The sequence below is a fragment of the Xenopus tropicalis genome, chromosome 2, assembly GCF_000004195.4.
Source record: "Xenopus tropicalis strain Nigerian chromosome 2, UCB_Xtro_10.0, whole genome shotgun sequence".
Classification (NCBI taxonomy): domain Eukaryota; kingdom Metazoa; phylum Chordata; class Amphibia; order Anura; family Pipidae; genus Xenopus; species Xenopus tropicalis.
In genome coordinates, this window is record NC_030678.2 from 106,553,604 (window position 1) to 106,567,998 (window position 14,395).

The following is a 14,395-nucleotide window of genomic DNA, read 5'->3' on the forward strand; positions in this document are numbered from 1 at the left end:
ATTTTTAATTAAATTTGCGAAGTTGCCTACCGCACAGCTTTTGCGACCATGAATTTTTTTGAACCACAACTTTTTTGCCGCAAACTCTACTTTTTTCTTACTCTGTGAATGTTTTGTGGCGGCTAATTTTCACGCATTTTTTGACGCGACCATACCCAATTTCCGCTGCAAATTTTTACGGAAGTTTCGAAAAACAATTCGCCAATGGCGAACTGCAGAAATTCGCTGCGAATCCATGCCTGGTGAAAAATTAGTGATGAATCAATGCCTGGCGAAAAAATTTGCTCATCACTATTGAGTAAGAATAATGTTAGAATAAATAAAAATAAAATAAAATAAATAACAGTTCTGCCTGAAAATGTATGATTTATACATTACAACAGAGCTTTTCCAAAGTCTATTTTATTTTTCCATTTTACAGCATTATTACAATCCTGGATCCCTTATGGCCTGCATGGCATCTAAGTCATGGATTCTTAACATGTAAGTTGGGACCCATAAATGTTTAGGGTGTCTCTGAATGATTCTCCTACAATAGAAAATAAATCAATAGTTGTTGTAATAATTTTTGAGTTGCAAACCTGATTCTTCACCCTAATTTGGGTCCCTTAAGAAAAAGATAAAATAAAACCCCAGATCTACTATTTTCACACTGCTTCCTATTCTGCAGAACTTGCATATAGCAACATCAGCTAGCTCCATGTCATCAAGGAGATCCAGTCTTTGCATTTTACTTTGTTTTATGTTACAGTTGGGTGTAAAGTTGAATAAGGGTTGAAAAATGCCAGGACTGGATTATTATCCTCCCTGATGGCATGGTGTTAGTTGCCTTCTGTTACAGCTCAAAGGGTTAAATCTCCTTTTAGCTTAATAATATTAAGAGATTTAAAACTTACATTATACTATACCGCAAGCTTTGCTAAGACCCATGCATCCATTATGTTCAAGGTCTGCCAGTGCAAGGCTTTAGGTGCTTTGAACATGAACTCATTCTTGGTGTCCCTGAAATCCCAGCCCAGGATTATTGGGTCAGCATAGGCCAAGTTGTCAGGAATAATCCCTGCTCTGCTTTACATTAATGCTAATTAACAGTGAAGGTTGCAGATAGTAGAAGAGTACTCTGCACACATGTTGATTATTCATGAGCAGTGTGATCACGTAGCAGTCCTTAAAGAAAGCACTCTTTATATTTATGCATGTAGCCTTATGTGGCAGTGGGTAAACTACCTTGGCATTTCATCTGTCTCACTTATGTCTCCCTCACACAAACCCTATTTCAGTTCAAAGAACTAGATTGTAGAGGTAGCTATGTGGATGCTTGACTGCTATGCTACATGAAGAATAGCTTCCTCTAATAATCATTATGACTTCTATTTTATATTGCAGACATGAGTGGTTATATAATTAAAGCCGCAAAGGCACAAGGGTTGTGTCTATAATTGTAGATCAACTGTAGATGTAATCAATCTTTGATAACGCTTCTCTCAGAATAGTGTGTTTAGGTTTGCTTCTCAGACATTTGAGCAGTGAATACAACTGAATGATAAATCAATATGTGTGTCAGATCATGCTTAATGTAAGTGTGTGATTTTAGTTTATGCCAGTGTGTTATGGACTACTATGGATTATGTGCTAGTGTGAGTGTAACAATATGATGGGTGTTATGCGCTAATGCAGGGGTCCCCAACCATTTTTACCCATGACCCACATTCAAATGTAAAAAGACTTGTGGAGCAACACAAGCATAAAACATGTTCCTGGGAGTGCCAGATAAGGACAGTTTTTGCCTATTTGGTAGCCCCTATATGGACTGGCAGCCTACAGGAGGCTCTGTTTGGTAGTACATCCGTGTTTTATGCAACCAAAACTTGACTCCAAGCCCAGAATTAAAAAATAAACACCTGCTTTAACCCTTTCACTGCCAGCCGTTTTGGACCAAAATAAAACACCCTAAATATGAATACCAGGGGTCCACTGAACAGTTTGATGCCCAATATGTATAGGTTTACCTAAGTATGTGGCATGTAGGGGCCCCAATGTGAACATACCCCCATATGATCTGTCATTTCAGCTCCTGCAAAATCAACATATTTACATCATTATATGTGGAATAAAGCTAGTATAAAGTACGCTCACCCCAGAAATCCATATATTTTTGGAAAGTACACATTCTCCCGAATCTAAAATGGGTACCCATGTCTTTCTACTGCAAAGTACCAAGCCGCAAAGCTTTTCTAAATGTAGAAATTTTGATGAAATTTCCAAAAATCCCCTCAAAGCTTCCACTTAGCAGCATCTTATCTCCCACATAGCATTAGGTACCAAGATAAAACACCCTAAATTTGAACAGCAGGGGTCCACTGAACAGTTTGATGCCCAATATGTATAGGTTTACCTAAGTATGTGGCATGTAGGGGCCCCAATGTGAACATACCCTCATATGATCTATCATTTCTGTCATTTCAGCTCCAGTAAAAGCAACACATTTACATCATTATATGTGGGATAAAGCTAGTAAAAAGTATGCTCACCCCAGAAAGTCATATATTTTTGGAAAGTACACATTCCCCCAAATCTAAAATGGGTACCCATGTCTTTCTACTCCAAAGTACCAAGCCGCAAAGCTTTTCTAAATGTAGCAATTTTGATGACATTTCCAAAAATCCCCCCAAAGCTTCCACTTTGCAGCATCTTATCTCCGACACAGCATTAGGTACCAAGATAAAACACCATAAATTTGAATGCCAGGGGTCCACTGAACAGTTTAATGCCCAATATGTATAGGTTTACCCAAGTATGTGGCATGTAGGGGCCCCAAAGTGAACATAACCCCATATAACATATCATTTCTGTCATTTCAGCTCCAGCAAAATCAACACATTTACATCATTATATGTGGGATAAAGCTAGTAAAAAGTATGCTCACCCCAGAAAGTCATATATTTTTGGAAAGTACACATTCCCCTGAATCTAAAATGGGAACCCATGTCTTTCTACTCCAAAGTACCAAGCCGCAAAGCTTTTCTAAATGTAGCAATTTTATATGACATTTCTAAAAAAACCCTCAAAGCTTCCAGTTTGCAGCATCTTATCTCCCACATAGCATTAGGTACCAAGATAAAACACCCTAAATTTGAACGCCAGGGGTCCACTGAACAGTTTGATACCCAATATGTATAGGTTTACTCAAATATGTGGCATGTAGGGGCCCCAATGGGTACATACCCCCATATGATCTGTCATTTCAGACACATTTACATCCTTCATGAGGGATATTGGTACAAAAATAGAACACTCACCCCAGAAAGCCATATATTTTTGGAAAGTACACATTCCCCTGAATCTATAATGGGTACACATTTCTTTTTACTCCAAACTACCAAGCCGTAAAGCTTTCCTGTTTGCCGATTTTTATGACATTTCAGAAAATTGCCTAAAAATGTTGCAATTTGCCGCATTTATCTCACACAATTTCTTGTGTACAATGTCAAATCACCCCAAATAGGAACACCAGAGGTCTACTGAACAGTTTGATGCCCAATATGTATAGATATACCAAAGTCTGCGGTAAGTACTGACCCCAAAATGAAAATAGCGCATATGGATTTCTCGCCTGCCAACTCAGCTTTTGCACACAGAGCCCCCTGACAGCGTATTATGTGCAGTAACACCCCCTAACTATACAGAGACCCCCAGAAAACCATATATTTTTGGAAAGTACACATTCTGATGAATTCAAAATAGGTAAAGTTATTTTCTACACCAAAGTTACACATGGCAAAGCTATGCTAAAAACAGATCAGGAATACTAATACAGGGATAAAAATGCAATAAAACCACATAAATTGTGCGAATTAGTGAAACGACAAAATAAGTCACTGGAAAGTGTAATTAGTGGTCAGAATATCTGATCCAATAGTCACGCTGTCAAAATATACAGTTTTTAGGGAAAAGAAACTAAAAACAAAGTGGTGAAAAAAAAAAGTGTTTGTGTATACATGTGTGTACATGTGTAAAAGTTGTGTGACAGTGTGTAAGTGTGTATATTAGTGTATATAAGTGTATATAAGTGTGCAAAATGAAAAAAAAACAAAAAAAACTGCTAAATTTTCTGCTGTGTGTGTAAATGTATGTAAGTGTGTGTAAGTGAGTGTGAGTGTGCAAAAGTGCAAAAAAAAACCCACCTTACCTGTCCCGAAGCAGGGATCGCAGTCCTGGTCCTCATGCTGCAGTCTTCATCCGGCCGGTGCTTGAGGGGGGGCGAACAGGAAGCAGGAAGTAAAGACTAAGCAGCAGATGCGATGCGATCGCGTCTGCTGCTTAGAGGTCGGCCCTGCGACGATCGCGTCGCAGGGCCGACATGACAGCACCCCTGGCTCATTGCCCAGGGGGCTGTCATCACTAAAAACTCTCTGCAGAAGCGGCACATGCCGCTTCTGCAGAGAGTACCTTTATCTGCCAAACAACGTACGACGCACGTTGTTGTCAGATAAAGCCTTTCACTGCAACAACATACGCCGTACGTTGTTGGCAGTGAAAGGGTTAAGGTCTCTGAAAGCAACATCCAAGGAGCAACATGTTATTCATGAGCACTTGGTTGGGGATCACTGTGCTAATGTGAGTGCAGAGATTCTGGGGATTACATGTCAGTGTGAGAGAGAAAATACTGGGCATAATAAGGCATTATTCCTGATATATATACTTAAAAGGTAAAATGAATTTGGTTGGACTTATGCAGAAAAGGTACATAAACACTATCTGAAAAATAAATATAAATGTTTTTTCTTTGCACAGACATACCTGATTCTGCAGACTAGAAGGAAGCCATGTTACTAGTAACGGTTCCCTGTCCCATCTAGGCTCACAATGTTAGGCAACCCCCCACTTCCTGTTAATGGGTTGGATTCCATAGTGGTTTGTGCACAGATTCTTTGGAAAGTCCCAGAATCCATCACATCCATCAATAGAACAGGATAACAGAGGGGGTTACATAGTTACATAGGGTTAAAAAAAGACCAGAGTCCATCAAGTTCAACCCATCCAAGTAAACCCAGCACGCACAAGCTATACTTACCAATCTATACACTCACATACATAAACTATATATACAACCACTAATACTAACTGTAGATATTAGTATCACAATAGCCTTGGATATTCTGCTTGTTCAAAAACTGGATCACTCTGTGAGCCTAAGGGTGTGGTAGCTGGACTATCATTGATTACTTCCATTCTTAGCAATCATTCATGCTGTTATAACAATATTTTATTTTGGGAACTGTTTAAGCAACTTTTTTTTTTAACATAAGTCCAAGGATGGCATATTTTCCCTTTAAATTATTCTTTCTTTTTGTGTTGCTGAAAGCATTACAGTATTATTATTGCCATTTTCTTAATCTTTCATAAGATTTCAATTATTGTTGGTAACTCCCATATCTACACAAGTAATTTTCATTGTTGAATTACCAAGAAAGATTAATTTGGGTTTACCACTGAACACTTTGTAAACTATAGCTTACTCCACCCAGTTGTCTTCAGGCAGAACAGTTGATTCCCAGCACAGGGCTACTGAGAGCATTCCAATAACAATTAAAGTAAACATCATGCCCCTATTGAAATCTAACATTTTGTTCTCACCAGTGAGTGGGAAACAACTGTTTGAGGATATTGCAGCACATTTTCCCTCACAAGGCTGCAGATTTGAAGGTTACAGTTTTTATATCCCATAGATATTTAAGCTCTGTCCTTGCTTATACAATAAAACATAGAAGGACAGGGCAAGAATCTGCACAATCAGCTCTCTGGCTTTGGGTTTTTGTGCTAGCATGCAGCCATATTATATTCTTTAGCAAGACACGGGAGCTGGGGAAGTTCCTCTGGCTCTTAAGTGTTTAGGGAGAGCATAGTTGAAATGCTTTTAAGAAGGTAAACATGAACACATACTATAACAGGGTCAGTGCAAGTTCAGTTGTACGTTAATGAAACTATGCCATAAATCATTTATTGTATAGTGCATCTTGCATAAGGTTATTGGAAAAGCACAAGTGAAGAATGATGATCATTTCTTCAGCATTTTTTAAAGAAATTATAATGTGTTATTTGGCCTTTTTTCATTTTTTTGTATGTATGTATGTATAACTTTATTTATAAAGCGCCACAAGGGTACGCAGTGCTGTACAATCTTACAGAATACAAAATTACACACAGGGAGGACAAGTGATATAATAAATAAATACAATAAATTATATATATATATATATATATAAGTGCCATGTGGTATGAGACACAGTAGGAAGGAGGTCCCTGCCCCGTAGACCTTACAATCTAAGTGGTGTTATCTAAGTGGTATTATGTTTTGAGCCTCTGTATCAGCTCAAGGCAAACACAGCCCTTTAGCAAGGAGGATCTGTGCCTCCAAGGATGCCCCCAGTAGCTCCCCATCTTCTTTACTGTAGATTCACTGCACATGCTCTGTGCTGCTGTCAGTTACTGAGCTTAGGGGCCAATGCACTGTGTATATATATATATATAGAATATAAATCTGACAGTATATAACTGATACATTACATTACATTAACATTTATTTATAAAGCGCCAACATATTCCGCAGCGCTGTACAATAAGTGGGTTACATACATTGGACATACAGAGTAACATATAAAGCCATCAGTAACCGATACAAGAGGTGAAGAGGGCCCTGCCCAAAAGAGCTTACAATCTACAAGGAGAAAGGTTTGAGACACAAGGTGTGGGAATGGGCATGACCAGAGTTGTGAGAGGTGTGGCACAGGGTATTGCTAAACTAGATTAGGGTAAGCTTCTCTGAATAAATGTGTTTTTAGAGATCTCTTGAAGGCAGAGAGATTGGGAGAAAATCTGACAGTTTGTGGGAGTGAATTCTGATAAATAAATAATACAGATTATTAGCACATGGCACCTCTGAACCCAGTGCAACTCTGTAGCATCAGTTTTTATGACAGACAAACCTCATTATCTGCTTGATAATTTGCAACAACCCCTAAGCTTAGCTTCTTAACAGCTGTGCAAAGCACACTAAGCATGTGAGTGTCACAGACACTTCTAACAAAATCCAAGATGGGAAGCTCCTGTGACAACTTTGGAGGCTTGGATCATTACTACTATAGATATGCTGAACCTTTAGGCTGGTGCAATAACTTCAATATATAAAATATGGTGGAAACCTTACATTTTTTAAACCTAGTAAACTACATAAAGTACAATAGCACTGCTGTGAATATTTTCCCTTGGAAAAATGGGATCTCACCTACTAAAATCCATTTAATGTACCTTCATCTGTTTAATTACAATACATAAAGAAATAAGGAATAAAGGAATACATTTCTACTATTTTTTAAGCACTGAAAAATAATATGGTGCTAAAACACATACATTTCCAATTAGCTTAAAGCTAGGATTTATCCCAGTTTTCTTTGAATTATTCAGGAATGAAATGAAAAATCTTCCTCTGTAACATGAGCAAGAGGTATAAACTTGTAGATCAATGGCATAACCATAATAAATAAATTCAGATAACCTGATGTGTTTACCAAGAGCAATGTTGTTCTTGATGAAGAAGATTATGGGACCACTGCAGTACTTTGAGTAGTTTAGCAGGTACTGACAGACAAGCAGATGGCGAAAGGTAAATGACAAAGCAATGCCTGTAAAGGTATGGGGAAAACTAGAGCTAGTTGTGTATGGTAAGGCAGAATAGAAGAATGTTTGATCAAGTATTGTATAGTAAACAATGTCAATAGAAATCTAAGACGATATAATGATAATGCAACCTAGCAAGGAGCAATTTTTGCCTCTTTTGTAACCGGTGTTTCTTTTCACTGCCAAGAGCAGAAATCTAATTATGGAGATTAGGGGTTGAAAAGTTCAGTTTGGTGGGTTGTAGCAACTGTAATTTGGAGACAAGTGTAGTAAAGTGATAAACCAGCTGATAAAACCAAAAAGTGAGTCTGGATCAATGGGGGATTTTTCTATTTTACTGTGCCTTTATTAGAACCATTGGTAAATAGTGACCATAATGTTATCTGATTTATTAAAGTTTGTTGCAAAAAGCTAATTTAAATTTCTTAAGATCAGTACTTCATCACATTGATTGGGGTCTTTGATTTTCACTAAACACAGAACAGAAAATCATTAAAAACTATATTAATTAATTGCTTTTGTCAATTTATTCCATTAAGAGATATATATAGGAGCTTTAAGAACCATGCTATATGGCTTAACCCAGAAGTTAACAGAAATTAAACGAAAAACATTTTGAAAGTCACAGGGGTCAGAAGCTGTTTTTATAGAATATAAATACTATAACAAGTGTTGTAAAACAGCAATTAAGAAAGCCAAAGATAGGAAATGAGGAATTGATTGCTGCACAGGCTAAGACTAATCCCCAAATATTTATTTTCAAGTACATGAATAGTAAAAAGCTTAATGCTGGTGTGTGGCACCATTTAATAGAAATAATTGTTATAACGGATACAGATAAAGTAAATGTGCTTAATTCATTTTGTTTTTCAGTATATAGAAAAGAGGAGGCAGAGTTTCAAGACCCACCCAACTACAGCTAACACAGAATATAGTACATACAAGTTTACTCAAAATTAATGTAAACAAGTCACAAGGGTTTGATGGAGTGTGCACCCTTGTGTATTTAGAGAGCTTTGTGCAGTTTTAGTTGTGCCTCTTTCTCTGATATACTTTAGTTTCACTTTCCTTTGGATAAGATTGGAGGAAAGTTGATGCAATGCCACTATTTAAGAAAGCATTACAATTTCAGCCCGACAATTATAGACTTGTGAGTTTGACACCTGTGTTGGGCAAGTAATTTGAAGGTTTGTTAAAGGTTTAAGATTATGTTAGGTCATGTCAGACAAATTTGATTGCTTTTGATTTGATTGCTGTGATGAAGTAAGTAAGAAGTTGGATAGTGGGAGTGGAGTAGATATGATCTGTATGGCTTGTGCCAAAGCATTTGATACAATGCTACATAAATGACTGCACTAAGGTCTGTTAGTCTTACTAATGTAATTTGTACATGGATAGGAATCTGGCCAAAGGATCATGTACACATGGTGGTTGTCAATTGTTCATTTTCTACTTGGAGAAGGGTTCTTAGTGTATTAGGTCCATTCTTATTTCATTTGTTCATTAATGAGGGAAGGACATTAGATAATGTATCAGTGTTGCACTCAAAACTATGCAATGCATTAAATTCTAACCAGGATGTGACTTCTTGCCTTCCTTTGGTTCAACTAGCATTAAGGTAGGTTTCATTTAGACATAAAAGGTTAAATTCAATAGACATGTCTTTTTGTCAACCTAAGTTACTATTTTATTGGGCATCAGAAAAGTTGTCATGATGGTGGATCACTATGAGTTGTCACTTAGTTCAAGTATTATTTATAATATTCACTGACAGGGACATTACTACTTCATGGGGCACTATTCTCCAGGTCTGGCTATACCAGATTAAAAGTCCATACCTTCTGTGTTTGTATACATATACAATTTCTTGTGCATAAACACTGACCCTAAAGTGCAATTTCAAGTGTAATCAACATGTTTTTCCTCCTCAATGCAGTGTTTTTTTCACAGAATTCCAGTGGCATTTAAGTCGTGAGGGAGTGATCCACTTGGTTTAGTTGAGCTGTGCCTGCTACATTTGCACCGGATTTGCCAAAATGACTGCAACTGTGTGTGTATTTTGTGACAAATCAGAAATGGGGCAAAGGTGTGCCTGACGTCATTTCTCTTGTTTGTCATGCAAGTGATGTCTCAAACTGATTCTTCAGACACAAGGGTGCTGCACCTATTGACACTTTAATGAAAGTGGTTTGCGCACAACTAAGGGGCACATTTACTAATCCACGAATCCGAATCCCAAATGGGAAAAAAACGGATTGGAAACGAAAATTTTGCGACTTTTTCGTCGCCGTCGCGTTTTTTTCATATTCTGCGTGATTTTTCCATCGCCGTCACAACTTTATCCTAAAAAATTTAGATTTAAAAAATTAGATTTTTGCGCGACATTTTCGTCGCCGTCGCAATTTTTTCGTATTGAGCAATTGTAAACGGCGGAAAAACCAATCCGATTTTTTCGTGACGGCGACTAAAAAGTTGCGGAAAATATACGATAAAGTCGTAACGGCACCGAAAAAAACGCAGGACATACAAAAAAGTCGCGATGGCGCCGAAAAAGTCGCAAGAATACCGCTCATTACGAAAAAATGCGTTCGGACGCTTTCGGGCCGTTCGTGGATCAGTAAATCTGCCCCTAAATGTGGGGAAATTGTGTGGACTACACCTGCACTTGCAGAAGTTTCTTCTTCCGCTCAAAGCTGTGTTTCCTTAAATAAGTACTATTATGGGAACCTTTTAACAAACTGGAGCAGGTGTTTTCCATTTAAGAGGGAAAACTTTAATGCCCTGAACTGACCCTGTTAACTACAAATGGCTAACTACAAGGGTTCAGTTGTATTGACACTCAATACTTCTTTTTTCAGGTCCCCTTTAACTGATCTTCCATTCTAATATTTAAAATGCTGCCAGGGTGATAAGGTTATTAAGGCCTGACATCCAAATAGTAAAACTGTCAGTCATCGGAGATATATTATCTAAACAAAGACAAAGTTACTAGCCAGGAGCCCATGGACCGCTAGGAGTGAAGTAGAGATATTTAATTACCGGTATATAGATTTACATATTGGTTGGGTAGGGCCCCATACACAGTCTGATGTAGTCTGTTGGTAGCTTTTATTGGCCCTTGTATAGCCACCTTTAGGTTTCATCCCTAGTCCAATCCAACCTGTGGGAATAAGACAATGATTATGATGAACTCAGATCTTTAATGATAAATAATTTGTAAAAAAAAATATTAATTAGGGGTATCTTTTCTGTACTGCATTATGATTTAAACTTCTATAAATATAAATTCACAGGGGACAAAAACCTTACAGGATATAAAATATTAATAAGGAACTAAAGTTTTCTGTAGTAGTTTATTAATCGGCAGATAGAATACTTTACATTTAAGAATTAAAGTGATAAATTAAATAGAGGTTAGAATCCATTTTTTTTTCTTTTTTTGAGAAAATGCTAGAATTGGTTATCTGCTTTGTGCATCACTAAAATTAATCCAATTAAATTTCCAAACATGCCATTCATAACGTGCCTTAAAAATGAATCTCTGAACATGTTACTGCTTAGGATTTGTTCCATTTATGGGAGAACTGAGAGATTCGTCCCCTTCAGCACTTTGTAAAAGTGAGAATATTGGCTTTCATATTAGGATTAATTAAATGTAAAATAGTACAAATGGTGCCTAAAGCTTGGCCCGACAGAGATGCAATCAGGTTGTGTGAAAGGAATAAACAATGTTGTACAGATAATATTAAATTTTTCTTCCTCCAAAAAAGCCAGAAAAGCACTGTAGCACAAGCTCCTATTCTGACTACTTTGTTTGCCCATAGAAGAGATCCCTTTTCTCCTAAGAAAAGAATAAAAAAAAGAATAAATTGAGCTCATGTCTTGTGTTCAAATACACTTATATGCGGATATTAGTTTCTAACCATGATATCAGTTTCTTACCATGAGACTTATAAGACTATTGCTCTGACCTAGAATCCAATGCAGAAAGCATGACAATGGCATTACTATTCCTACAGCAAGGAACTTAATTTGCTGTTTATGACACCATAGGGTTCAGTAAAATGGATGGCTTTTTGATTTTGATTCAGTTACAAGGTGTATTTAAGAATATACCGTTCTGCTTTTTTTCTGCAATTATTATATATGTAATATTTATAAATCTGCTTAAAGGACATGTAAACCCCCCACACAAATATTTAATCAGTGAACAGCCTCTTTCAAATTATTAAATACTTGCCACTCAGGTTGTTTAAGGGTAAGAACCCACAAAGCAGGTTCTACCGCCAACAATAGTTGCTGGTGGAAAACCCTTAGCATCGTTTCGATAATCCGAAGTCATGCGACGTTTTCTTCTGCAGGCAAGTTTACACAACTTTGGAAAACGAAGCGATGCGAAGGGCTTTCCATCTGCAACTCCTGTTGCTGCCAGTGGAAAGCCTTTTCGGAGCGGTTTGTCACCGTGATAGTAGAGATCTATCACTGGCGACACAACAACTCCGTTGGTTCTTACACTAAAGGTTAATAGTAAGGCTGCAGCATCCATTTAATCATTTAAGATTCCTTCTCCCCCTTTAATCCATGTGGTCCCTTCCTCAGGAATTTCAGTAAGGACAGTAGGACTGTCCGGTTCAAAATACCCATGACTACAGCAGCCCGCCCAGTGTTGTCACGCCCCACCTCCCTGCCAAGAGTTCCCGGACAGGAGAGGTGGCTGCATTCTTCATTGCATGAACTTTACAGGGCATATGTGCTGTTTGCTGATGTAAATATAACTGAAGATATCTGAGAGAGAAAATGGCCGCAGAGTGAAAGCTGCTAATCGTTTTAGGAAAATGTGATGGTGCTGGCAAACAGAGTGGATATATAAAATACAAATGATGCCATTTGGGTGAGGGAGATGTGCCCAACTTACAGCGTATACATGGTAGGAAAATGTAGGCTTTACATATCCTTTAAGGGCTCATACACATGGGCAGATAAGAAAGAATGAACTGCATTTCGTCTCCCCTCCACTCCCTGGAAGGGAGTGGTATGCAGGAGAAATCCACTTCATGGGGAACACAGGGCAAACCACCCATGTGTATGAGCCCTTAGACCAGGGGGTCCCCAACCTTTCCTACTCGTGAGCCACAGTCAAATGTAAAAAGACTTGGAGAGCAACACAAGCACCATAAAATTCATGGAGGTGCCAAATAACGGCTAAAATTGGCTATTAGGGAGCCTCTATGCACACTATCAGTTTACAGGGGCTTTATTTGGTAGGAAATCTTGTTTTTATTCAACCAAAACTTGCCACCAAGTCAGGAATTCAAAAATAACTCCCTGGTTTGGGGGCACTGGGAGCAGCATCCAAGGGGCTGGGGAGCAACATGTTGCCCCTGAGTCACTGGTTGGGGATCACTGCCTTAGACATTGCTAGAAATTTCCCCAAAAGTGTATTAAGGATCAGATCAGAAACTGACCTTACAGCTGTACTGTATAATTTCGAGGGAAAAGAAGGCCAAGGATCTTAGGATTCATTAAGAAGCTCTGCCAATATTACAGTAATTAAAAGAATCCAGTGTATTTATTTGCTTTCACATGACAACAAAGTTGTTTATTATTCCATATGTTTATGATTCCACATTCAGCCATTTGCTGCATAGCACAGTATGGAAATACCTCAAGCTTACTATTGCCATGGGGTTGATATAGGTCATATGCATTCCTCTACTACATTGCCATTTTGACATCCCTCTATTTGCTTCACATGTCCAGCAACCCTAGCATTCAAATTTTTTATTGTTATATCTTCATTGCCAGGTTTTAAACAGAGAAACAAGCTAAAGTGAAACAAGTTAACAAGTTAAAAAGCACATAGAATATGATGTATGGTAAGTAGCAGGGCAGCATGCTTCAATGAATGACATTCTGTTAGTTGCAGTACTGTCTGGTATGTATTCTGATAAACTGATCAATTAAATCTTACAAAGCAAAAGGAAACAAGATTATTACTGCCGTCAACATTGTCTCACTGGGGAAGTTCTAATACAAAGTAATAGGAGACAAGAAGCAATGTTAGCCAGTCTAACTATTAATACAGCATGACAGGGATTACCTGTGACCTCTAACACTGCCTATATTTCCCAAGGCTATACTTGAAAATTAGTCTGAGTTTGAAAATGAGGAGAGGTTTCAGGTGTGCTTGGATTTACTGCAATAGGAGCAAATAATTACTCCTGCATTCTAGGGATTAGAGTTCCTACTTCCTAACAAAGCCCTCTATTTTATGTTAGACAAGAAGTCAGCTCTGACTTAATGATAATGCAATGCGTATTAGTATTAATTCTTTACAGAATAGAAATCCATATCTCTTCCTGAGTAGTAGTGATGAGCAAAAATACCCCATATTGTTTCACTGAAAAATTAATTCAAACTGATTGGCGAAATTCTAATAATGACTGCCATTTTTAATGCAGGAAAAACACTTTTTTCAGAAAAACAAAACCCATTGTTTTTCTTAGTCCTAATATATGTATTTTTTGAAAGGTGAGTACTGAAGTACTGTATAGTTACAAACCACAACCCAGTGTATATCATGAGGCATAGTTTCCTTTTATAAGACCAAGAGCAGAAGGATCAAAAACATTAGTGACACATTTGTGGCTAATTTATCTACCCAGAGCCTTTTAAAATGTCTAGGACTTTTATCTTTCCCAATGAGGCTGGATCAGTC

General features: G+C 37.7%; 1 long non-coding RNA gene across 1 annotated transcript in view; it reads right to left on the reverse strand.

Annotated features, from left to right (window-relative positions):
* Positions 1–10,722: 10,722 nt before the first annotated feature.
* The window catches only part of LOC101732801, a 28,594-nt gene continuing 24,921 nt past the window's right edge, over positions 10,723–14,395 (reverse strand). Inside the window, exon 3 of the long non-coding RNA XR_001169968.3 lies at positions 10,723–11,518. This is a non-coding gene — a long non-coding RNA (uncharacterized LOC101732801). The remainder of the gene's footprint in view (positions 11,519–14,395) is intronic.